This window comes from Schistocerca americana, chromosome 9 (genome assembly GCF_021461395.2).
Source record: "Schistocerca americana isolate TAMUIC-IGC-003095 chromosome 9, iqSchAmer2.1, whole genome shotgun sequence".
NCBI lineage: Eukaryota > Metazoa > Arthropoda > Insecta > Orthoptera > Acrididae > Schistocerca > Schistocerca americana.
The window spans coordinates 140,409,544-140,433,743 of NC_060127.1; the positions used below are offsets into that span (position 1 = coordinate 140,409,544).

At 45.2% G+C, this 24,200-nt stretch overlaps 2 non-coding genes across 2 annotated transcripts; both read right to left on the reverse strand.

Moving 5' to 3' along the window:
• Positions 1–2,411: 2,411 nt before the first annotated feature.
• On the reverse strand, positions 2,412–2,486 carry Trnai-uau. Its single transcript has one exon. It is a non-coding gene; the product is annotated as a tRNA-Ile (tRNA).
• Positions 2,487–22,938: 20,452 nt separating this feature from the next.
• Positions 22,939–23,012, reverse strand: Trnat-ugu. Its single transcript has one exon. It is a non-coding gene; the product is annotated as a tRNA-Thr (tRNA).
• Positions 23,013–24,200: the final 1,188 nt, after the last annotated feature.

Sequence of the window (24,200 nt, forward strand, 5' to 3'; positions counted from 1 at the left end):
TTGCTGAATATAGAGCTCTGCAGCAGACCACCCCTACGTGTTCATATGTTGAGCCAACGACATCATCAATTACGAATGCAGTGGGCAGAGGATGATCGGGGTTCGACCGTTGGTGAATGGAAACATGTCGACTCTTCGGATGAACCACATTTTTTATGTTGCTGAGCAACAGTCACGCAATATCTTTCAAAGGAACACACGACCATTTGACGCTTTTATTGTTTATTCAACCCAGGTTTCGACCTTTTGTGACATTTTCAAGTGTTTGATTTTATACCTTTAACATATATTGCAGGACACTTAATATGCTGTTTATGGCTAACTTATATGTAGTTTATGGCCAACTTTGACCTTGACAACATGTTATGTGTCGTTCAATATACGTTGTTCTTGTTGTCTTCAGTTCTGAGACTGGTTTGCTGCAGCTCTCCATGCTACTCTACCCCGTGCAAGCTTCATCTCCCTGTCCCTACTACAACCCACATCATTCTGAATCTTCTTAGTGTATTCATCTCTTGGTCTCCCTCTACGATTTTTACCCTCTACGCTGCCCTCCAATACTAAATTGGTGATCCCTTGATGCCTCAGAACATGTCCTACCAACCGATCCCTTCTTCTAGTCAAGTTGTGCCACAAACTTCTCTTCTCCCCAATCCTATTCAATACCTCCTCATTAGTTACGTGATCTACCCATCTAATCTTGAGCATTCTTCTGTAGCACCGCATTTCGAAAGCTTCTGTTCTCTTGTTGTCCAAACTATTTATCGTCCATGTTTCACTTCCATACATGGCTACACACCATACAAATACTTTCAGAAACGACTTCCTGACACTTAAATCTATACTCAATGTTAACAAATTTCTCTTCTTCAGAAATGCTTTCCTTGCCATTGCCAGTCTACATTTTATATCCTCTCTACTTCGACCTTCATCAATCATTTTGCTCCCCAAATAGCAAAACTCCTTTACTACTTTAAGTGTCTCATTTCCTAATCTAATTCCCTCAGCATCACCCGACTTAATTCGACTACATTCAATTATCCTCGTTTAGCTTTTGTTGATGTTCATCTTATATCATCCCTTCAAGACACTGTCCATTCCGTTCAACTGCTCTTCCAAGTCCTTTGCTGTCTCTGACAGAATTACAATATCATCGGCGAACCTCAAAGTTTTTATTTCTTCTCCATGGATATTAATATCTACTTCGAATTTTTCTTTTGTTTCCTTCACTGCTTGTTCAATATTCAGATTGAATAACATCGGAGAGAGGCTACAACCCTGTCTCACTCCATTCCCAACCACTGCTTCCCTTTCATGTCCCTCGACTCTTATAACTGCCATCTGATTTTTGTACAAATAGCCTTTCGCTCCCTGTATTTTACCCTTGCCACCTTCAGAATTTGAAAGAGAGTATTCCAGTCAACATTGTCAAAAGCTTCCTCTAAGTCTGCAAATGCTAGAAACGTAGGTTTGCCCTCCCTTAATCTAGCTTCTAAGATAAGTCGTAGGGTCAGTATTGCCTCACATGTTCCGATATTTCTGCGGAATCCAAACTGATCTTCCCCGAGGTCGGCTTCTACTAGTTTTTCGATTCATCTGTAAAGAATTCGCGTTAGTATTTTGCAGCTGTGACATATTAAACTGATAGTTCGGTAATTTTCACGCAATAGACGTTAGAGACATAAAATCAAATACCTGAAAATGGCATAAAAGGCGTAACCTGGATTGTATTTAAATAAAGAGTAAAACAGTCAAATGGCGGTGTGTTCCTTTAAAAAAATCACATTTTTGCTCCACTAGGTTTCTGGTCGTCTCCACAAACACCGTCATCGACGTGAACGCCGGCTCGAAACGTGCAGCGTGTCACGGACGCAGGTTGGTGGGAGCAGTATTATCCTATGGGAGACATTCTCCTGCACTTGCGCGGGACCAGTGATAGTAATCGAAGTCTCGCTGACAGCTGCGAACCACCTGTGTCCCTTTATGTTGACGTTTCCCCGACAGTGATGTCACGCTCGAGCATCATAATTATCCATGTTCCGGTGGCAGAACTTTGCTACAGTGGTTTGAGGAGCATTGTATGGAACTCACGATGATGTCTCGACGACCCAGTTCGCCTGATGTAAATCGTCTGGAACCAGTCTAGGTCGCTATCGGGCACCATCACCGGGTACGCAGAGCAGCAGCCCGTTATTCACGCGAATTACACGATCTGTGCGTAGACATCTAATGATACATATCTCCATAAACCTACCTACAAACTGTCGTATCCTGGATACGCAGAAACAGTGATGTACTTCCTTCCAAAGACGAACAAAGAACCTAATAAACAGGTTGAAACTACAATGAAATCCAGACCATTAGCTGCTTACAGGCGTTGATAAATTTCATCAAGGACAGTTGAAAATGTGTGTCCCAGCCGGGACTTGAACCCGAGATCTCCTGCTTATATGGCAGATGCTCTATCCGACTGAGCCACCGAGGACACTGCGACTGCAGGGACTGGCGCGCTCCCCGTGAGACCCACAATTCCAGTTTACTGTCCACATACTACATTTTTAGTGCTCCTGCCCACCATACTTATGGCTCGCGACATTCAACCTGCCGATTCCTGTAAGAGTTTGAGCAATGCGAATGCATCCGCACTGAAGAAGATCATTGGCCGGTAAGCCTTATCTATATGAAGATGGTATCTGTTCTTTCGGACATGTCCGAAAGAACAGATAGTACTGGTGATCTTGCAGCTCTCTAAGAATGAAATTGTCCAAAATCTGACAGGAATCGGTAGATTGACTGCCTCGAGTAATGAGTATAGTGGGCAGGGGCACTAAGAATGTAGTACGTGGACAGTAAACTGGAATTGTGGGTCTCACGGGGAGCGTGCCAGAGATCAATCGCTGCAGTCGCATTGTCCTTGGTGTCCTCGATGCCTCCGTTGGATAGAGCGTCTGCCATGTAAGTAGGAGATCCCGGGTTCAAGTCCCTGTCGGAGCACACATTTTTGTCACTGTTGATATTTATCAAAGCCTGTAAGCAGCTAGTGGTCTGGATTTCATTGTAATTTCTTTCTTCTAGAGCTGCAAGACCACTAATGGTATCTGTTCCTTCAGACATGTCCGAAAGAACAGATACCATCTAAGCAGGTGGTTATAATGTTTTGACCTATTAGTGTTTCTCGTGAAAACACCAGGAAAGTGAAGTTGTGGGAATTAGAGTTCGCAGGAAGCTTACCAATAATCGTCCTTCCAGTGAACCAGTCGTGCCTGGAAGCGGAAAGACGAGAAGTCACAGAAATTCACGAAATACCTTCTGCCATACGCCACACGCCGTAAGACAGCGTACGAGGTGTACATATAAGACATAGCGTGTGAATGTAATTGAAGTACAGCTGCTCATGAAGGTCCAGTTTGGGCTGCAATAATTGTATGCCAGCAAAACTTGGTAGATATGCTGTTGCTTTAATGCGGAACCAATTTACACCGAAAAAAAAGAGAAAAAATAGTTTCACTTTTGGCCGGCAGGTGTAGTTCTGGCACTGTACACTGTGTGTTTGACAGTACGACATCCGCGCTGCCATTCGACTGGCCACAACGTGAGTGAACCCTGTAGAGGGGAGAGACCGTGTGCTGTTAGTGGAACTCTTTTATGTGAACTGCAGCCGGTACAGTTCTGCATTGAGAGAGTATCACCGACTGAAAGATCTGTTGAGAGACCCGTCGTCATTAAATGGTTTAAAGAAGGTGATAATGAATTTTCAAAAACACAGATGAACTTGACGTGGTGCCAGGAAGGGGAACGCTTCCTATCCCGGTGGAAGTTTCTAATGAGGCTACTTTGCTGTAACTGAAGATGCAACATGTACCCCGCGTAGTGCAAATGCTCGTACAGTGTCATGAGAATTATCCATCCCACGGTAAATAGTACGGATACTTTTGCACTCCATTTATACTGGAATCCGTAGAAGATCCGGGCGGTGCAGCGACTGATCCGCAGTAACGTTCTGAATTCGCTCTTCCGTTTCTGACACGGATCGAAGTTAATGATTTGTGCCCGTGCAATATTACACTACTGGCCATTAGAATTGCTACACCAAGAAGAAATGCAGATGATAAACGGGTATTCATTGGACAAATATATTATACTAGAAAGGACAAGTGATTACATTTTCACGCAATTTGGGTGCATACCTCCTGAGAAATCAGTACCCAGAAGAACCATCTCTGGCCGTAATAACGGCCGTGATATGCTGGGCATTCAGTCAAACAGAGCTTGGATGGCGTCTACAGGTACAGCTACCCATGGAGATTCAACACGATACCACAGTTCATCAAGAGTAGTGACTGGCGTATTGTGACGAGCCAGTTGCTCGGCCACCATTGACCAGACGTTTTCAATTGGTGAGAGATCTGGAGAATGTGCTGGCCAGGGCAGCAGCCGAACATTTTCTGTATCCAGAAAGGCCCGTACAGGACCTGCAACATGCGGTCGTGCATTATCCTGCTGAAATGTAGGGTTTCGCAGGAATCGAATGAAGGGTAGAGCCACGGGCCGTAACACATCTGAAACGTAACGTCCACTGCTTATAGTGCCGACAATGCGAACAAGAGGTGACCGAGACGTGTAACCAATGGCACCCCATACCATCACGCGGGTGATACGCCAGTATGGCGATGACGAATACACGCTTCCAATGTGCATTCGCCGCGATATAGCCAAACACGGACGCGACCATCAAGATGCTGTAAACAGAGCCTGGATTCATCCGAAAAATTGACGTTTTGCCATTCGTGCACCCAGGTTCGTCGTTGAGTACACCATCGCAGACGCTCCTGTCTGTGGTGCAGCGTCAAGGGTAACCGCAGCCATGGTCTCCGAGCTGATAGTCCGTGCTGCTGCAAATTTCGTCGAACTGTTCGTGCAGATGGTTGTTGTCTTGCAAATGTCCCCATCTGTTGACTCAGGGATCGAGACGTGGCTGCACGATCCGTTACAGCCATGCGGATAAGATGCCTCTCATCTCGACTGCTAGTGATACGAGCCCGTTGGGATCCAGCACAGGGTTCCGTATAACCCTCCTGAACCCACCGATTCAAAAATGGTTCAAATGGCCCTGAGCACTATGGGACTTAACATCTGTGGTCATCAGTCCCCTAGAACTTAGAACTACTTAAACCTAACTAACTTAAGGACATCACACACATCCATGCCCGAGGCAGGATTCGAACCTGCGACCGTAGCGGTCACGCGGTTCCAGACTGAAGCGCCTAGAACCACACGGCCACACCTGCCGGCTCCCACCGATTCCATATTCTGCTAACAGTCATTGGATCTCGACCAACGGGAGCAGCAAAGTCGCGAGACGATAAACCGCAATCGCGATAGGCTACAATCAGACCTTTATCAAAGTCGGAAACGTGATGGTACGCATTTCTCCTCCTCACACGGTGCATCACAACAACGTTTCACCAGGCAACGCCGGTCAACTGCTGTTTGTGTGTGAGAAATCAACTGGAAACTTTCCTCATATCAGCACGTTGTAGGTGTCGCCACCGGCCCCAACCTTATGTGAGTGCTCTGAAAAGCTAATCATTTGCATATCACAGAATCTTCTTCCTGTCGCTTAAATTTCGCGTCTGTAGCACGTCATCTTCGTGGCATAGAAATTTTAATGACGAGGTACAGTTTACTCTGTAGGCAGCAGTGAAATCACAGAAATGCCGAATCTGCGGTACTATCAAACCGCATGTTGTGCGCGAAGAGTAATTACCGTCGTCGTATGTAATTGTTTGGTATGGTTTTAGAAGCAGCTTCATTCTCGGTCCGTGCTCCTCTGAAGACAATGTACCCAGAGGGCCCCTCAACTGTACCGCTACATCTGCACGTTTTCGAGTCCTCCTTTTACAGTATGTGATTCCCTGTTTAGAAGAGCGCAGCTGTGTGGTAACAACTGTTTTCATGCAAGGTGAGACAAGTCATCTCGCACTCCCAGTGAAGGATCTGTTTAATGCAGCCTTCCACAAACATCTTGTCTGCAGAGGTTTTCCAGATGCACGGCCTGCAGCTTAACCTGATATGAATCCATGTAAGTTTTGCTTCCGGGGATATCTAACGGACGCATTTACCAGGGACACGTTCGGCCTCTACCTGATCTGAAGGTCGGTATACAGGGAAACGTTGCTGTGGTGTCACCGCCAGACACCACACTTGCTAGGTGGTAGTTTTAAATCGGCCGCGGTCCATTAGTACATGTCGGACCCGCGTGTCGCCACTGTGTGATCGCAGACCGAGCGCCACCACAAGGCAGGTCTCGAGATACGGACTAGCACTCGCCCCAGTTGTACGGACGACTTTGCTAGCGACTACATGGACGAAGCATTGCTCATTAGCCGAGCCAATAGTTAGAATAGCCTTCAGCTAAGTCAATGGCTACGACCTAGCAAGGCGCCATTAGTAACATTGCATGTATCTATGGAGTCTCACTTGTATCGCCACAATCTCCAGATGTACCAAAAGGATGGATTAAAGTTAAGTATTCCAGAAGCTACGTACTTTTCTTTATAGCATTCATTACGTATCCTGTTTCAGACCTCACGCCATCCTGCTTTAGCTTAGCGCGTGCCTTTCGGCTTCCTCTCATTGTGTCTAGGCTGTCTTGTCTAGACACAACAGTTGGTCCACTAGAACTGCCTCGAGCAAGTGTTGTTCACATCGTTTTAAGGATGCAGAATATTGTCGATGTCCCCGGTGCTCTTATTCAACAAACTGTGTAAATAGTGTTTAATAATAAAACCATCATTTCACCTTCGTCACATATTGCATGTTTTCTGCCCACGTCCTGTTCCTAATCCGTTACAAATGGTAGGCGTCAACAAAATATTTTCTCATTCAGAGGAGAAATTTGGTGGTTGAAATTTCGTGGAAAGATGCCGCAGCAACGTCTTTTTTTAATGATGTCCGCCCAAAATCCTGTATCATGTCCGGGGCACTCTCTCCCCTGATTCCCGATAATGCAAGACGTGCTGCCCTTCTTTGAACTTTCTCGATGTACTCCTTGGATTTTATCTGGTAAGGATCCCAGACCGCGCAGCAGTACTCCAAAATAGGACCGATAAGGGTAATGTAGGCAGTCTCTTTAGTAGATCTGCTGCGTCTTCTAAGTGTCCTGCCAATAAAACAAAACGTTTGATTAGCCTTCCCCACAACAGTTTATATGTATTCTTTCCTATTTAAGTTGTTCGTGCCCGCATCTCGTGGTCGTGCGGTAGCGTTCTCGCTTCCCACGCCCGGGTTCCCGGGTTCGATTCCCGGCGGGGTCAGGGGTTTTCTCTGCCTCGTGATGGCTGGGTGTTGTGTGATGTCCTTAGGTTAGTTAGGTTTAAGTAGTTCTAAGTTCTAGGGGACTCATGACCATAGATGTTAAGTCCCATAGTGCTCAGCGCCATTTGAACCATTTTAAGTTGTTCGTAATCGCAATTCCTAGGTGTTTCTTTGAATTTTCGACCTGTCGATTTGATTGATTTATCGTGTAAGCGAAGTTTAACGCATTCCTTTCAGCATTCAGGTGGATGATTATTTAGGGTCAAGTGCCAGTTTTCCCACCACACAGATATCTAAATCATTTTGCATTTTTTTTATCTTCTGATGAGTCTGCTAGAGGATAAACGACAGTCTCATCCGCAACAACCTAAGACGGTTGCTCAGATTGTCTACTACTTTGTTTATATAGATAAGGAACAGCAGAGGGACTACAACATTACCTTAGGGAACGCCAGAAATCAGTTACTACGCATTATGACGTCTCTGACAGGAAATCACGAATCTAGTCATATAACTGAGACGATATTCGATGAGCAAGCTATTTGATTACAAGCCACTGTGAGGTACGGTCTCAAAAGGCTTCTGGAAATATAGAAACACCGAACGAAGTTTAAACCCATTGCCGATAGCACTCAACACTTTGTGTGAGTAAAGAGCTAGTTGCGTTTTACAAGAACTATGTTTTCTAAATCGGTGTTCACTGAGTCTCAATAGACCGTTCCCTTCGAGGTAATTCATAATGTTCGAACACAATACATGTTGCAAAATCCTGCTGAATATCGACGTTAATGACATGAGCCTGCAGTTTAATGGATTACTCCTACTGCCTTTCTTGAATATTGGTGTCATCTGTGCATCTTTCCAGTCTTTGGGTTCGATTGGTTCAAATGGCTTTGAGCACTATGGGACTTAAATTCTGAGGTCATCAGTCCCCTAGAACTTAGAAGTACTTAAACCTAACTAACCTAAGGACATCACACACATCCATGCCCGAGGCAGGATTCGAACCTGCGACCGTAGCGGTCACGCGGTTCCAGACTGAAGCGCCTAGAACCGCACGGCCACACCGGCCGGCCTTTGGGTTCGGATCTTTCATGGAGCGAGCGGTTGTCAGAGTATGTGACTGTGAAGTATGGAGCTATTGTGTTAGCATACTCTGGAAAGAGCCAGATTTGCCCCTGCAGATTTGCTCCTGGCGGCCAAGACTGTAACTGATTCGTTTTTTAAGCGCCGTTCGGTTCCTCACTAACGCATTATCATGTCTACGAAGTTTCTTTGCCATACGATGATTACAGCCCAAACTGGACCTCACGGCCCTGTAGAAGGACGACCCATCTCTCGTACCTTCAATGTCATAAGCGAGCTGTGGCGTTCGTCTTCTCTGCGCCAGACAAGGACTGCGGGGAGAAATGTGTAGATATTGATGGACCAGTGTGAAACACCCTCTGCCGGTCTGCAGACATTAGTTGTCCAAACTAGAGATGGGTCAGGTCGAATTACCGAATCGGGCTCACTTGGGTTGAGGGGATTTCAAGTAGACCGGACTTAGACTGTTGCTAATCCGAGTTGTGATCGCGCGGTGCTCCGCTGTCGCCCCTATGGATGACGCTTTCGCGGGAGGCTAGAGTTCGCCGCCGTCGCGCTGACCGAATCCAAGTCTAACCGAGCAGAGTATGTGCCTACAGAACAGGACGTCACTTACTTTGATCTTTAAAACTGCACTACCATATTATGATTTATTTTGTTTTATCGAAATCAGTGAAGCGTTTGATAAGTGATATTTATAAACGGGTCTGTACAAAACATTAGCGTCATAGCAATTCCGGAATGTGCAGTGTAATACACTGATTACCCAGAGCATTATGACCATCGATATACTATCGATATAAACCCGTCCATGCGATAACGGCGTCTCTTGGCAAGGAATGACAGCTAGTCAGACACGCGCACAGTATATGTAGTAGCGATCTTTCTTTAAAGTCAGTACCACCATTAGACTGTTGATTATTTGCAATGTTACATTTACACGATCATGATTTCGGCTTCAAAGTGCCATTATCAAGTGTTTTCTGAAAGCATATTAGACAATAACAGTGAAATACATAACAAGTGATATAACCATATAAGAATCCATGTTTATAATGCTTACTTACAAGTGTTGTATTGTGCCTAAGCTGGCAGAGTGTCGTATTTAGAATGCACTATTGAACACATTGTCTAATGGTCGATATTTCTGGTAAAGCCCACTGCTTTGTTTTATCACTGAGTGTACCATCTTGACGGTTCGCTAAGTGTTGTCTTGGTCAAAGAAATTCCTGTTACAAGCAGATGACTTTTCCTTTTAATCTTTAGACTCAGTGTCCGGTAGGATAGGGAATGTTAGGAGCAATTTATTTTCGTTGGTAGTTGCTACATCTTTGCAGTAGCTGTTTATCTTAGTATACAGTAAAGTTGTCTGCTCATAAACATAAACAGTAACAAACCTCTCGATAATATTCGCTGCATCCATAAATACAACAGTCCAGTTACTCATTGACGTTGTCTAAAGTACATTTTAGTAGGTAAATATACAGCTTTGTACTTTAAAGAAATACATTATGACTGTGGCCCCGCATTATGAAAAAATTATTAGTAGCGATCTGTCTGAGCTTGACACAGGGCAGGTTGTGATGGCCTCGAGGCTCGGCTCGAGCATTTCAGGAACCACGACTTGTCGGGTGTTGGAGGAGCGCTGTGTTGTGTGTATTCAACACGCGGCGAAACCAAGGTGAAACCACATCCAGACTTCGTGAGGTTGGGCGGCCACATCTCATGAGAAATGTCGGACGTGGTATGCTGGGCAGACAGGCAAAATAGGACGGGCGGCGAACTGTGGCAGAGCTAACGTCAGACTCTAACGCTGGACAGAGTACAAGTATGTCTGAACACACAGCGCACTGAACACTCCAAACGATGGGCCAACGCAGCTGACGTCCCATGCATGTGCCTATGCTAACACCGCGACATCGGCAACTACAACTGAAATGCGCACGTAAACCATTGGCACTGAACGTTGGCGCAGTGGCAGAGCGTGGCATGGTCTGACGAATCTAGATACCTTCTTCATCATGCCGAAGGGAGGGCGCGAATCCGTCGTCTTCCAGGGGAACAGTTTCTCGACACCTATTGTACGCGATTGAGGCAAGCTGGCAGCGGCTCCATTAAGCTCTGGGGAACATCCACCTCGGCATCCGTGGTTCCAGTGGAGCTCGAGCAAGGCACCATGATAGCCAAGGAGTATCGTACACTGGTTGCAGACCACATGCACTCTGCACCATGTTTCCCGACGGTAGTATCATTTTTAAATAAGATAATCTGCCATGTCACGTGGCCAGATGTATCAGGGAGTGGTTCGATGAACATCGTGGCGAGTTCCAATTGATTTGCTGGTCCACAACCCGCCAGATCTGAACCTGATCGAACGCATCTGGGATGCGATTGAACGAGACGTCAGGGGTCATCGCCCCCTCCCCGGAATTTATGGGAATCAGGTGACTTGTGTGTGTTCAGATGTGATGCCAACCTCCTCCAGAGACCTACCAAGGCCTCATTGCTTCCATCCCACGACGCGTCGCCGCTGTTATCTGTGCCAAAGGCGGACGTACAGGCCGTGAGGTAGGTGTTCATAATGTTCTGGTTGATCAGTGTATATTAAAATTTTGATTAAAAAGTGCCTGAGGGAAACAATGATGAAGCGGTAACCACCGGGTGATCAAAAAGTCAGTATAAATTTGAAAACTGAATAAATCACGGAATAATGTAGATAAAGAGGTACAAATTGAGACACATGTTTGGAATGACAAGGGGTTTTATTAGCAAAAAAAAAAAAAAAAAAAAAAAGGTTCCAAAATCTCCGACAGATGGCGCTTCATCTGATCAGAATAGCAGTAATTAGCATAACAAAGTAAGACAAAGCAAAGATGAAGTTCTTTACAGGAAATGCTCAATATGTCCACCATCATTCCTCAACAATACCTGTAGTCGAGCAATAATGTTGTGAACAGCACTGTAAAGCATGTCCGGAGTTATGGTGAGGCATTGGCGTCGGATGTTGTCTTTCAGCATCCCTAGAGATGTCGGTCGATCACGATACACTTGCGACTTCAGGTAACCCCAAAGCCGATAATCGCACGGACTGAGGTCTGGGGACCTGGGAGACCAAGCGTGACGAAAGTGGCGGCTGAACACACGATCATCACCAAACGACGCGCGCAAGAGATCTTTCACGCGTCTAGGAATATGGATGGAGCGCCATCCTGCATAAACATCGTACGTTCCAGCAGATGTTTATCAGCCAGGCTGGGGATGATGCGATTATGTAACATATCGGCGTACCTCTCACCCGTCACGGTAGCGGTTACTGACGTTCTGCTGTAAAGCGCCATCTGTCGGACATTTTGTGAACTCTGTTTTTTTTTGTTTTAATAAAACCCCATGTCATTACAAGCAAGTGTGTCAATTTTTACCTCTCTATCTACATTATTCCGTAGTTTATTAAGTTTTCAAATTTATACCGACTTTTTGATCACCCTGTATACACTCATGCTCTATCCGTGGCATTTGGCTGCTTGAAGACCGTCAGATCGTCTTCAGAATCCATACAATTCCGGCTGTCTCACACCACCATTCACGCACATGAAGAGGTGTCCGGGTACCTTACGGTCGTCCAGAATGTCAAATCAAACACCTTTTAGCCGTCTAGTTTCGAAAATGTTACTTTATTTGACTGCCAGTTTCGCCGATCTACTACGCCGTCTCCAGGCTAGCTCATTGATGTGTAGGAAGATTCCAACGTCGGTTCCGATTAAAATAGGGGCCAGCCTTCGTCGTCCACCCTTCTCTCTCGACATTTGAAAGGTGGCTACACTGAGTCACAGCGCCAGAGATTGCGTCAAAGATTATTATTCCGCCGCCTCCACTGGGGCAGTAGTAGTTGAGAGGATGTCGAGGGCAGTTGTTGTTCTGTTGGGCGAGAGAGTAGATGCTGTTCGGTTGGCGTAATGTATAGATGGATGAAGTTGCAATTGTCAGAGTGTATTTGAGAAAGGAGGTAGGTTTTTGATTTATGATGCTTGTGTAATGGAAAATTTTCGTCAATATATAATGAGGTAAAACGGTATTACAGTTTTCTTTAATGACAATGCCTCATGCTCACAGGTACAGTCAACAAAGCATCTGACTCGTGTTCATTTATTAGACTTGTAATTCTGGTTTCTATGTGCAATTATAGTATTACTGGTTTTTCAATTAGTTCATTGTAAATGGTGTTTAAAATATTTTGACGTATTGAGAAAGAACCGAGCCAGATACATGTACATTGAGTCACACTACCACACACAGACTAGTTACACTTGTGCTTTGTTGTTTCGTAGCTTTTATAGTTGCAGGGGCCTTAATTAATCAATTGCGTTAATGGAAATTCCTTGTCATTCCTTATTTTTATTTTATGCAGTCAGATTGTGTGCTAATACTAGTCAGGGCCAGCCGGTTACGAGACTTCGTAACCGGTCACACAGCTACTAAAATTATTGCATTTGTTCTTTTAATTAAGCCCCCATGCACATTATCACAGACTAATACGAGCCAGGTGTTTCTTACCCCTACAGTCTTTATTTCCAGATTTAATATATGTACCAAATTTGACTGAAATCGTTCCAGAGATTTAGATGAGGTTTTTAGCCATGGCTTTGCTCGCATACGCACAATTTAAATATGTTTCACAGATATTTAACAATTTCGACGTTTATATGTACACATATTACAACGAATATCGGCCTTCAGATTCATTTTCACTCAGCTTAATGTTGACTGGAACCGAGATTGGAATCTTCCTATGCGTCGGTCAGAGGGCCTGAAGATGGCGTAGTAAATCACCGAAACTGGTAGCAAATAAAGTAACAGTTTGGAAATTAGACTGCTGAAAGGTGTTTGATTTGACATTCTGTAAGAGGAGAATCATAGTGTGGCGTCTCCCCCCCCCCCCCTCCCGCCCCGCCTCTCCCATGAAGCATGGACCTTGCCGTTGATAAGGAGGCTGGCGTGCGTCAGTGATACAGATATCCAGATATCCGCACCGTAGGGGCAGGGCAATCACAACGGAGGAGTGTCTGCTGACAGGCCCGGACAAATGTGTGGTTCCTGAAGAGAAGCAGCAGCCTTTTCAGTAGTTGTAGGGGCAACAGTACGGATGATCGACTGATCTGGCCATGTAAGATCAGCCAAAACGGCCTTCTGTGCTGATACTGCGAACGGCTGAAAGCAAGGGGAAACCACGGCCGTAATTTCTTCCAAGTGCAAGCAGCTTTGCAGTATGGATAAAGATGATGACGTCCTCTTGGGTAAAATATTCCGTATGTAAAACAGTCCCCCATTCGGATCTCCAGGCGGGGACTACTCAGGAGGACGTCGTTATCAGGAGAAACAAATGTCGCGTTCTACACACCGGAGTGTGGAATGTAAGATACCTTAATCGGGTAGGTAGGTTAGAAAATTTGAAAAGGAATGTGCTTGGTTGAAGTTAGATATAGTGGGAATTAGTGATGTTCGGTGGCACGAGGAACAGGATTTCTGGTCAGGTGAATACAGGGTTATAAACACAAAATCAGATAGGGGTAAAGCAGGAGTAGGTTTAATAATAAGTATCAAAATAGCAACGTGGAAAAGCTGCTACGAACAGCATAGTGAAGCCATTATTGTAGCCACCACGGCAGTACAAGTTTATATGCCAACTAGCTCCGCAGATGAGGAGGAGACTGACGAAAAGTATGATGAGACAAAAGAAATTATTCAGATAGTTAAGGGGGACGGAAGCATAATAGCCATGGCGGACTGGAATTCGACAGTAGGAAAAGGAAGAAAAGGAAAGCAGTAGGTGAATACGGACTGGGAGAAAGGAATGAAAGAGGAAGCCGTCTGGTAGAATTTTGCACAGAGCATAATTTAATCATAGCTAACTCTCGGTTTAAGAATCATGAAAGATGGTCGTATCTGTGGCAGAGACCTGGAGACGCCGGAAGGCTTCAGATTGCTTATATAACGGTGAGACAGAGATTTCGGAACCATGTATTAAATTGCAAGACATTTCCAGGGGCAGATGTGGACTCTGAGCACAATTTATTTGTTATGAAATGCAGATTAAAATGAAGAAACTGCAAGAAGATAGGAATTTAAGGAGATGGGACCTGGATAAACTGAAAGAACCAGAGGTTACAGAGACTTTCAGAGGGAGCATTAGGAAACGACTGACGAGAACAGGGGAAAAGAATACAGTAGAAGATGAAGAATGGGTAGCTTTGAGAGATGAAATAGTGACGACAGCAGAGGATTAAATTGTTAAAAAGGCGAGGACTAGTAGAAATCCACTGGTAACACAAGAGATATTGAATTTAATTGATGAAAGGAGAAAATATTAAAATACAATAAATGAGGCAGGCGAAAAGGAAGTGCAATATGGCTAACTAGGAGTGGAGAAAAGAGAACCATCTGTATGAATATCAAAAGCTCAGATGCAAAACCAGTCCTAAGCATAGAGCGGAAAGCAGGAAGGCGAAGGAAGGATATAGAGGGTCTACACAAGGGACATGTACTTGAGGGCAATATAAAGAAAAATTTGGAGTAGGAATTAAAGTCCAGAGAAAAGAAATGAGATTTGAGGTTTGCCGACGATATTATAATTCTGTCAGAGGCAGCCAAGGACCTAGAAGAGCAGCTGACCGGAATGGACAGTGTCTTGAAAGGAGGATGAAAATGGTTCAAATGGCTCTGAGCCGTATGCGACTTAACTTCTGAGGTCATCAGTCGCCTAGAACTTAGAACTACTTAAACCTAACTAACCTAAGGACGTCACACACATCCATGCCCGAGGCAGGATTCGAACCTGCGACCGTATCGGTCACGCGGTTCCAGACTGAAGCGCCTAGAACCACTCGGCCACAACGGCCGGCTGGAAGGAGGACACAATATGAACATCAACAAAAGCAAAACAAGGACAATGGAATGTAGTCGAATGAAATCAGCTGATGCTGAGGGAATTAGATTAGGAAATGAGACATTCAAAGGATAGATGAGTTTTGCTTTTCGGGCAGCAAAATAACTGATAACGGCCGAAGTAGAGAGGATATAAAATGTAGACTGGTAACGACAAGAAAAGGGTTACTGAAGAAGAGAAGTTTTTTAACATCGAGTATAGACTCAAGTTTCAGGAAGTCGTTTCTGAAGAATTTGTATAGAGTGTAGCCGTGTATGGAAGTGAAACAAAGGCGATAAACAGTTTAGACCAGAATAGAAGCCTTTGAGATGTGGTGCTACCATAGAGATCACATAACTAGTGAGGAGGTGCTGAATAGAATTGGGGAGAAGAGAAACTTCTGCTACAACCTGACTAGCAGGGATTCTGAGGCATCAAGGGATCACCAGTCTGGTACTGGAGGAAGCGTGGAGGGTAAAAATGGTAGAGGGAGACAAAAAGATGAATACACTAAGCACATTCAGAAGTATGTAGGTTGCAGCAGTTATTCGGAGATGAAGAGGCTTGCACAAGATAGAGTAGCATGGAGAGCTGCGTCAAACCAGTCTCTGGACTGAAGACCAAAACAGCAACAGTGTGGTGTCCATTAATGCTCGTCACGATATGTTTCAGTATCTATACTCACAAGTCTCTTTTCAGAATATCAAACCAAAAGGTCCAAAATTGAGGGGTGTTGCGTGGTATGCAGTGATACTCATGAACAGGAATTTGACTACCTTACGATCACCCGATAGCTGTCAAATTCTATACAGCATTTTTGGATTCTTCTCACGTCTATTTTCCAGGTTTCATAACAAATGACCGATGATTGTGGCCTGTAGCGCGGTATAGAATCATTCTCATGATTATGCTTTGGCTGTCTTATGATCGACCAATGGTTGCCAAAATTAATACTCTGTCATAGAATGAAGGCTTTCACGACCGGATGGTACTGTTGTTGATAATTCTTCCGCGTTATATGGCCGTGGTCCATGGAATACTTCTATTCCTAACGTTTCGTCCAATACTACGTTGGACATCCTCAGAAGTATGACTGGTCCTGTTGAGTCCTGCCGACTGACGAGTCGGGCGTCGGAGAGCGGCCTAAATACCGAGGAAAGTGGGCGTGGTCTAGCTTGCACATAGTAGCAGAGAGAAAAGTAGTCAAAGATAAAATGTAACTATCGATAATAGTCCGTCACAGATAAAAATCGCTTATCGATTCTGTAACGCCACTGTCCATATCTCGCTTAATTTCAAGACCTCTTCTTTTCGATTAAAATTACCTTCATGTTTATAAATTTCAATAGCCTCCCTATACAGTCGTGGATAATAGTTCGTGGTAGCACTTAAGCGAGATATGGCCAGTGGCGTTACAGAATCGATAAGCGATTTTTATCTGTGACGGACTATTATCGATAGTCACATTTTATCTTTGACTAGTTTTCTCTCTGCTACTATGTGCAAGCTAGACCACGCCCACTTTCCTCAGTATTTAGGCCGCTCTCCGACGCCCGACTCGTCAGTCGGCAGGACTCAACAGGACCAGCCATACCTCTGAGGATGTCCAACGTAGTATTGGACGAAACGTTAGGAATAGAAGTATTCCATGGACCACGGCCATATAACCCGGAAGAATTATTAACATTAATACTCTGTATTTCGAGTATTTCATAAGTGTATTTTCAAAGTTTCAAACCAAAAAGACCCGATACCGAACCTGTAGTGCTCTGTGCAGTCGTAAGCGCGAACAGCCGTTTGGCTATCTTACGATCGCCCGATAGCCGTCAAAACCTATACAACATGTTTCTGGTTTATGAAGTGTATATTCAAATTTTCGAGCTGGAAGACCAAAAATAGCGCCCCGTGTTGTATCCATCGCGCTCGTCGCTATATATGCAATCGCCGATTGGAAAACCGGAAAGCTGCAGTTGGATACCTAAACTGCATCGCAGGCTGTGTAGACGCGAAAGAGAGAACGGAGTTGAATGTTATCTCAGTTCTATTGTCCCATTTCGGCTTAACTCGGTTTACGCAAACTCTCATCTCGGTTAGCTGGGTTTGGCGTAAAGCCGAGTTGGCCCACCGCTGGAGTCCAGACGCAATCAGCTGGGGCAGGCGGCGCGATCAATAGCGGGCGGCCCAGCCGGGGCGCCGGCACGCCAGCCTGTGGCCTGCCCTACCGCCAAGTCTGGCGAGCCAGCGCAGGTCTCACCGTGTCGGCTCGAAGTACGTGTGGCAGCGGGAAACCAACAGCTGCCACTTACCTAACTGTACTCTGCATCGTTTTAACGGCTACAGTATTCCTATCTGATGGCTTCCAAGTGGAACAATAATTTTGTTTGTTATATTTCAAATAATTAACTAGGTCAATACTCGGTGTTGCCCAGATATGTGTTCATTCCAATCTTCTATCAGTCCATCTCCCCCTTCTTCGGCCCCTTCTCTGTCGTATCGCGACATTGCTGCTCGCGTTGGTCGAGATCCAATGACTGTTAGCAGAATATGGAATCGGTGGGTTCAGGAGGGTAATACGGAACTCTGTGCTGGATCCCAACGGCCTCGTATCACTAGCAGTCGAGATGACAGGCATCTTATCCGCATGGTTGTGATGGATCGTGCAGCCACGTCTCGAACCCTGAGTCAACAGATGGGGACGTCTGCAAGACAACAACAATCTGCACGAACAGTTCGACGACGTTTGCAGCAGCAGGGGCTATCAGCTCGGAGACCACGGCCGCGGTTACCCTTGACGCTGCACCACAGACAGGAGCGTCTGCGATGGTGTACTCAACGACGAACCTGGGTGCACGAATGGCAAAACCTAATTTTTTCGGATGAATCCAGGTTCTGTTTACAGCATCATGATGGTCGCGTCCGTGTTTGGCGATATCGCGACAAATGCACATTGGAATCGTGTATTCGTCATCGCCAAACTGGCGTATCACCCGCGTTATGGTATGGGGTGCCATTGGTTACACGTCTCGGTCACCTCTTGTTCGCATTGACGGCACTATAAGCAGTGGACGTTACGTTTCAGATGTGTTACGACCCGTGGCTCTACCCTTCATTCGATCCCTGCGAAACCCTACATTTCAGCAGTATAATGCACTACCGCATGTTGCAGGTCCTGTACGGGCCTTTCCGAATGCAGAAAATGTTCGACTGCTGCCCTGGCCTGCACATTCTCCAGATCTCTCACCAATTGAAAACGTCTGGTCAATGGTGGCCGAGCAACTGGCTCGTCACAATACGCCAGTCACTACTCTTGATGAACTGTGGTATCGTGTTGAAGTTACATGGGCAGCTGTACCTGTACACGCCATCCAAGCTCTGTTTGACTCAATGCCCAGGCGTATCAAGGCCGTTATTACTGCCAAAGGTGGTAGTTCTGGGTACTGATTTCTCAGGATCTATGCACCCAAATTGCATGAAAATGTAATCACATGTCACTTCTACTATAATATATTTGTCCAATGAATACCCGTTTATCATCTCCATTTCTTCTTGGTGTAGCAGTTTTAATGGCCAGTAGTGTAAGTAGAAGTATGAAATGCGAATTTGTTTGCAATAATTACACGTCTGTATTTTTAACATGATAAACAATATTTTCTTCAAAATAATCTCTACTGCCATTTATACATTTCTCCCACGTCTCCGGTAGGCTATGAATGGCACGCCAAGAAAACCAGTTCTTCTTTTGAAGCGAACCAATCAGAGAACCATTTTCGTACACTTTCATACGAACAAAAACGTTGTTGAGCAAGAGCGTGTCCCAGTAATGGATATACATGATAATCTAACGGAGCCAAGACTGGAGAATAAGCCGCATGCCCTAGTATTTCCCAACTGAACGCCTCGGTCGTTTACCTGACCCGTTTTGCTGTGTGTGATGGAATGTTATCATGGAGCAATATGACTTTGTGTTGCCTTTCTTCATATTCCTGTCATTTTTCAAGTAATGCTCCATTTAAATCGATCATTTGCTATTGTTAGCGATCAGTGTTAACTGTTTCACCAGGTTTTAGCACCTCATAATAGATGGCACCCTTCTGCTCCTACCAAACACAGAGCATTGTCTTGTTTCCAAAGCGATTTAGTCTTGCAGTAGATGACGATGGTTTGCCTGGATTCACTCATGATTTACGTCGCATAGGATTCTCAAAATATGTCCCTTTTTCATCACCTGTCGCTATTAGATGGTGAAACGACTTTCTTTTGTATCTGACGAGGAGCATTTCACAAGTGGTCTTCCGTTTTGCTTGCTGTCTTTCATTCATTTCATGCGAAACCCATTTTCCCACTTTCTGCACCTTTCCCATAGCTTTCAACCGGAGAGAAACGGCTTTCTGCGTCACATTCAATTGTTCCGAGAGTTCCTGTGAGTTTGAGTATCGTCTTCATCCAATAACGCCTGCCAATCGTTATCTTCGACCTTTTCCGGTGGTTTCCCGCGTTCGTCTTTTCTCACGTCAAAAATCACCACTTTTGAACTTTTCAACCACTCGAGACACTATATTTTGCCAAGAACATGCTCGCCGAAATCTTCGAGAAACATTCAATGCGATTCTGCAGCAGTTTTCTTCAAATGATAACAGAAAACCAATACTGTCCGCACATCGTAGTTCGTAGGCACACAAGTCGACATGTTTACGGGTTTGAAACAAATACCGATGAATGGAACTTGGGTTACTGTGTGTTGACATTCTTTGTCAGCCGTTATAGGAAGCAGTGTAATTAATAGAAGTAAACAGTCACTAATCGATCCGTACAGTGCTTCTCCCGATTACTCACAGTGATCACGATCTCATTCGATTAATTAGTTCTCATTTACTAAGAAAGTTGCCACCGTCACAAGCTGCAATTGTTTACCGATTTGTAGGGTTATGGAACGCAATCATCACATAGGCTCAGACATATGGAAAACAGGTGACAGACTTCGATTCATTGAAGGAAATCAGGAAAACGCAGTTAGTCTACACAGGAGATTGCTTACAAAACAGTTATTCGGCCAATTCTAGAATACTGCTGAAGTGTGTGAGCCCTGTACCGAATAGTATTCTTTTCTTTTTGGGGGACGTCAGTGTTCTGACTGGTTTTACGCGGATCGCCACGCATTCCTCTTGTGCCTGCCTCTTCATCTTAGATTAGCTCTCACACCCTCAATTTCTTGTTGGATGTATTTCAAGCTCTATCTTATCATATACAGTTTTACCATATAATAATACCATATAATAATAGTAATTACAATAACGACAGTGAGAAATAAAAAAGGAATTCATAGGTGTGCAAAACAGACCATTTCTGATATAGCGAGTTCCGAGGAAAGGAAATTTAGGGAGACCGCACCAACTAAGAATACTGGAAAATGTGGAAGATCTGGTTGGAAAGAATGGTGTATGTACAAGGCTACCAGGTGCGTACAAAGACAATGGTAATCCTATTGTACCTTCAGTAGATATGTCATTAACTGTCTTCTGAAGCCGGAGATGTAATTCAGTTGTCTAATAGAATGCAGGCGGTTGTTCCAGAGTAGGGTTCCTGCTACTCAGAAGTACTTCAAGAATGTGGCTCAACGATGGATTTCGACAGAAAGGATTTTGCTCTGAGAAAACGGGTCTTTGTGCCATGTTGTTCACATACGAGAGTTAAGATCAAGGAAAGACAGTAGAAGAAATGGTTCAAATGGCTCTGAGCACTATGGGACTCAACTGCTGTGGTCATAAGTCCCCTAGAACTTAGAACTACTTAAACCTAACTAACCTAAGGACATCACACACACCCATGCCCGAGGCAGGATTCGAACCTGCGACCGCAGCGGTCGTGCGGTTCCAGACTGTAGCGCCTTTAACCGCTCGGCCACTGCGGCCGGCTAAGACAGTAGAAGAGAAGGAGGGTATTGAAATATCTGCTCTTGTCTGCACGCAGCCAGGAAGCTGTGCATATGATGGTGAAATATCATGAGAAAGTCGAACATGACGTATAAAACGCACACATACATTCATAAACAGTTACAGGCGTCGTGAGGTTTCCTGAGAAATACATGAAATGTATTTGCGGTTGCGGATACTAATAACGATCACCTGCAGAGGGGAATGAAGTCAACGAGAACTTGGGCCAGACTGGGACTCCAACCCGGATTTTCCGCTTTACGCGAGCCATCGCCGTAACCGCTGAGGCTTTCGCTGCACAACTGACACCCGGACCCACACTCGCATACGTCGTCGTACCTGCGTCACAACCCGTACTCCTACACACATCATGTACTCGTAATTTCCGTACAGGATGTATGTCCGGAAGAACTTGCATCGTTCTTCTTAACAGCACAGGCATTGAGAGATAGTATTTCCTGAGAAAGGCTTAGTACGATAACGTGACTGCAATCAAATGTAATAATTGCGAATATAAGTGTTTGTGACAGTTCCTTTTTCAGGCCAAAAGGGAAGAGGTTTTTACATTTTTGTGGAGATGCTACGGAGAGATGCTGATACCCTCTTGCACACCGTAGTTTCATACCCAGTCCAGTTTAGGTTTTCATCTGTTCTCACTCCTAGGCACTTTGCAGAGGGAGAGAACTTAATGTTTGTCCCATTTAGGGTGGAAGGTGGTGAGGTTTCCCGATATTTCGTGCTAATGAGCCTAGGATGACCAAACAGTACCACTTGGATTTTGGATGAGTTCAGCTGTAACCCTCGCAATACAAAGGGGTGGGGTGGGGGTGGAGGTTACTTTATGTGTACCTTTAGAAAATATTGTAATATACTCACGTACTTTGTTCAAATGGCTCTGAGCACTATGGGACTTAACTTCTGAGGTCATCAGTCCCTTAGAACTTAGAACCTAAGGACATCACACAGCCGGCCTGAGTGGCCGAGCGGTTCTAGGCGCTACAGTCTGGAACCGCGCGACCGCTACGGTCGCAGGTTCGAATCCTGCCTCGGGCATGGATGTGTATGATGTCCTTACGTTAGTTAGGTTTAAGTAGTTCTAAGTTCTAGGGGACTGATGACCTCAGCAGTTAAGTCCCATAGTGCTCAGAGCCATTTGAACCATTTGACGTCACACACATCCGTGCCCGAGGCAGGATTCGAATCTGCGACCGTAGCGGTCGCGAGGTTCCACGCTGTAGCGCCTAGAACCGCTCGGCCACCAAAGCCGGTTACGTACTTTGTATTTTAAAATTTTGAAACAGTATTAATTGTTTTAAATGATTTCTTACACTGGGTTATATTATAGTTTAAAATTTCTCAGTTAAACTTCCCTAAAAAATTTAGGTGTTAGTAGTGAATGTGACTTTTCGCAACAAGTGTAATAGTCATATTTTCAGGTTCAGGACCCTTCTTACACATCTGAATATGTTTAAATATTATTTTATGAGCAAAAGTCAACGACAGATAAGTGGTATTATTTTAAATTTATTGGCAGTGGTCATAAAGCTCTTCCCGCTACAATGTACACATTACAGGAAATGCATTGGCATTGCTAAGATTGTGCTAAAGCATATTTTCAGGTTCTGGAGACTACCCTTAGCTGCTTACAGGCGTTGACATACGTCAGCAGGGACAGATGAAAATGTGTGCCCCGACCGGGACTCGAACCCGGGATCTCCTGCTTACATGGCAGACGCTCTATCCATCTAAGCCACCGAGGACACAGAGGATAGTGCAACTGCAGGGACTTATCTCTGGCAGGCCTCCCGCGACATCCACATTCTCAACGTGTTGTCCTGCACTACATTCGTAGTGCCCCCGCCCATTATACTCATTACTCGCGGTGCGTTGCCGATTCCCGTAAGAGTTCGGGTACTTTTTGTGCATCCGCACAGAAGAAGAAGATGGTCAAGTGGCCGGTGAGCCTTAACTATGTATATATACTAAGATGGTATCTGTTCTTTCGGACATGTCCGAAAGAACAGATACCATCTTAGTATACATATATCTGGAGACTATTTATACATCATTTCCTATTAAAAAGCATGTTATTAATAAAAGTTAACAACAGTTAATGATTTTTTAAATTTTTTGTGGTGGCTATAAAGCACCCGAACCCCTCTGGCAGTACGCGTTACGGAAAACATGTTGGTACTGTTGGGGATAGCCCCACATCCTGCGCCCGTTTTAGAGTAATTACAGAGGGCAAAGAGGCGTTTAAGCAGGCATTTTTGCCCCTCTCTGTACACCGATGGAATAGGAAGAAGCCCTAATAATTTTGACGAAATCTCCTCGGGTTGTCAGCCGTCGTATTGTCGCAATGTTTCGACGAGTTTCGTACTCGTCATCTTCAGACTTGGCCTGAAGATTGCAGGTAGCAAACTCTTCGAAACGTAACGAGGACACGTCGCTACGACTCGGCTGACAACGCGAGGAGATTTCAGAAAAAAAAATCGCCCTAATGGTTGGTACGTTGGGAGAAAGCGCCTGCCATTGACTTCGCGGTGTTCTGCAGCATCAGCGCATTTAACAGTGGACCAGAACCTGTTGCGTGTGGGGACAGGCAGGCGCGAGCGAGCTGCTTGGGGTAGGCCGGAGCCGCCGACTCACCGTGGCTGCAGGGCGGGGCTGCTGACGTCACCGCCACCGTCATCTTCATCGTCATTGTCGCCGCCGCGGCCGCAGACGCGGTCTGTGCAGCTCCGGCGCTGCAGCCGGCCTTATATAGCGTCCGCGGGGACTGCATTGGCCCGGCCGTGCGTCCTGCGCCCTGAGGACAGATGCGCGCCTGCAATCAATACCAGCTGGCGCAGTGTCGAACAGCTGATTAAAGGCCCCCCCTCCACACGCAAAGAAAAGCCCTCTCAATACGAACACACAAAGGGTAAATAGATCCAGCATTTTAGGGA